This window comes from Nicotiana tabacum, chromosome 14, assembly GCF_000715075.1.
Source record: "Nicotiana tabacum cultivar K326 chromosome 14, ASM71507v2, whole genome shotgun sequence".
NCBI classification, from domain to species: Eukaryota; Viridiplantae; Streptophyta; class Magnoliopsida; order Solanales; family Solanaceae; genus Nicotiana; species Nicotiana tabacum.
In genome coordinates, this window is record NC_134093.1 from 34,234,847 (window position 1) to 34,238,366 (window position 3,520).

Consider the following 3,520-nt stretch of genomic DNA (forward strand, 5'->3'; position numbering starts at 1 on the left):
TTTCCTAAAGACCAATCCATTATGCATTCTTGCATATCTTCATAGTGCTTAATTTGGTTCATCTCGTGAGGTTAAGACTTAATCGAGAGAGAATTTTTTCTTGAATGCTTGAACTAATAATTGAGTGAATTCGATAGACTCGCTTGAACATTAGAAGTGAATTATCTAGAGTTAGATCCCAAATAATTATCTTGTGCCTATCCTATCAACCCCTATTTCCTCCCACTGATAACTTCCTTGCTTATCTTTGTTCGATTGTCATTAGCCAATAGCTTTAGATTTTTAGTTAATTTTATTTAGAAATCATATAAATCTCAATTGTTGATCATCTTGAATATCAATCAAGGTAGAAACTACAAGAATATTGTTTAAATCCAATCCATGTGGATACGATATTATATTATACTATATTTGACTAGAATACTATATTTGACTAGCGAGCAGAATTTAAGTGTGTGTTTTGCGCTCGTCACCCTAAATGTCTGATATTTATGTTTAATAGAAAAAAGTATATTAGGAAAAATAAAATAAAACTGATACGTCAACATATTAAAAAAAAATTATAGAAAAAAGAAAAAATAAAGAACATTAACTTACACCATGATTATTGAAGTAATCCGCATAAAGTTCCTTAAATTTATGCTCTCCCAAACATGGATAATGTAACATCCTGGAAACCTGAGGGGCATCAAGGTAGTTGTCATCTTTTAAATACTTGTCCCGAATATTTGAGAAGCGCTCATTGAACCAAACACATAATGGATATGGAAATCCACCTACAACATACTCAGTTGCATAGGTTTTGTCCTTGTTGTCCAAAGCATGTTTCATTGAGGTAATAAGCTTCTCATAAGACGCATTACCTCAAGGATAATTAATACAAGCCTCATCATCTTCAACAATAGCTGCATACTCCTCCAACACAGTTGACTCATATTTTCTTCCGAACAAAATAGACTCCACAATAAGATTTCTATAAGCTTCACAACATCTTCATCACTCTCGCATACGTGTTTGAAATTCATATCATCCTTTTTAATTTCATTCCATATCATATACTCTCGAATGTACTTCAAGGTCACACCCTTAAACTTCTCAAAATAGCACTTCAGAATCTTACTCTCTCGTTTAATTGGTTTTTCAGCATTATGTGTCGTGAACCTCAAACCGCTCATAATGTGAAACTCTTCAAGGCTGAACAACACATCACGGCCGAAAATTTTGAAACTAATGGAATCTCGATCATTAGTGAATACGCGAGAAAGAATCAAACAATGAACCAATTTCATGTTGTAATGGAAATTCTTCATAGCCATGATATACTGAAATGTATCATTATTCAGCTTCTCCTGTTGTGCGGGAGTCAAGAAAGATGCAATTAAACCTTTCAAATCGTGGTTCCCCTTCCAGTAAGCAGGACAATTAAACCAATCTCAAAACTCATAATATTTGTCCCCTGATTTTGTAGGTAGAGCAACATGGACTGAAGAAGCTTTACGTATTCTAGGTGCTTTAGGTGCTTTGGTGCTTTGGATTTCCTAGATGCCATATGTTGAAAAATATTACATGTGGGAAAAATAACTTCAGAACATTATGGCATAATTTATGTTTTACAGCTTTTATAACTTCATACCAGATCAAAAGAATCATTAAAAACTTCAGAACAATTGGCTTAAGTTATATTTTAAAGCCTTCTAACTTCAGACTTTACAGACTTAAATTATCCTTGAAGTATTATAAATTTCAGACTTTAATAGCACCATCTATTTGAGTCTCAAAATTTTTAAAAATCGTCTCCAACAATCACTGAAGAATATATAGAATTCTCATCAAAAACACAAACACAATTTCAAAAAATGTAAAAACACTAATCGTAAAAGTAAAACCTACAAAACTAATGCACTGATCAAAGTAAAACCTAGGAAACTATTTTAGCACAAATAAAACGGAAAATGATTCAACTAAGATTACTATCAACCAAAAAAAACTCAAAAATTAAATCATAAAACTAATTCTAAATTAAAACCCCATACACAGTTAATGCAATGTACAAAAGCAACCATTAAAATTATATATGTGATTATACTTAATTTAGTTGGAGAAGAAACAGTTGCAAAATCATGCAGAATGCAATGGCGAAAACCGTTTGATTTAAGAGAATAATAAAAAATCGCGAAGAAGGAGAGAGATAGAAACAAGAGACAATATGCCGTATACTTGGAGAGAAAGTAGTCTTTTATTAAAGAAGGGAAAAATTGTCTTTTTAAAATATTTTTAACAAAAAATCGGATATGAATATAAACAGAAAAACAAAATGGGTGCAAGTTAAAAAAGGGCGACCAGTGCAATTTTTACTCAAATATGAGGTATGGAATTTGACTTTGGCAGCTCTCAACTTATGACTCGTGATTTACAACTTCACGCATGCATGTCAGAAGTTGACTATACGGCGGTTAAACTTTAAAATTTTTGTGAAGTTTGGCTATTTTCTTTAAAGGGCCCTTCTTTAAATGGGGGTCCTAAAACTGGCTATTTGTGCACTCCCCCCCGATCACCATTGATATTGGGCTGGAATCGGTCACGACCCGCCCCATTGTTGTGAACTGCAATTAATTGAGCTGGAGAAATCAAGAAAAACGGAGAAAGCCAGAAGCAGAGTTGTTGCATCGCTTGTTATTAGAGGAGTAGTAGAAGATTCAGTATCCTCAATAGCATCTACTGTCTCAAGTTCGTAAAGGAAGAGGATTGCTTTGGCCACTTAGGTAAAAATAGTCTTTAACTTGACGAATCAGTTAAATTACGAACGAGCAGAATGAATTATAAGGAACTAATTTGATACTATTAAGATTAGCTGATTGATTTATTGGCAGAGTTAATCGGGCGTTTATCAACCAGTTTTGTTTAATTTCTATTGCTTGTTATTTTCGAATTTATTTACATATGGTACATTTAAGTCCACTATTAACTTCCCCTAATTGGGTTCTTCAAATTCTCTTTGCTTTGTAGGAACTGAAGCAGTTTTAGAAGGTTTGAAATGAAATTCTGGGATTGGTATCTGAAAATTGCTGTTGTTTCCGCCATGATTGGAGGTTCCATGGAGTTTTTCATGATCAAAACTGGCTTTTGTATGTCATTCTTCCTTTTTCTACTTCTTTGTGTTATAATTTATGCATTAACCGTTCTTCATTTCTCAAATATAAAGAAATATTTGAGCTTTATTTCACTAGAGAAAAGAAAGAAGAGATAAAGAAAGATTTATAAGCTTGTGAATTTTGCAGTGATAGTCATTTCTGGAAATATTTAGATTATTCATCCTGATGTATTTATTCTAGAGATTTAGGATTATAAAATGGACATAAATTGAATTGAACAAATGAAGATGATTCATATAGCCTACCTAACTCATTTTGGATTGAAGTAGTTATTGATTGATATCATAATTTGTACTAGAGATTTGTAGGGATCACTGTCACTGACAGTAGAAACCTAATTTGCTCATACTTTCTCCTATTCTTTGTAT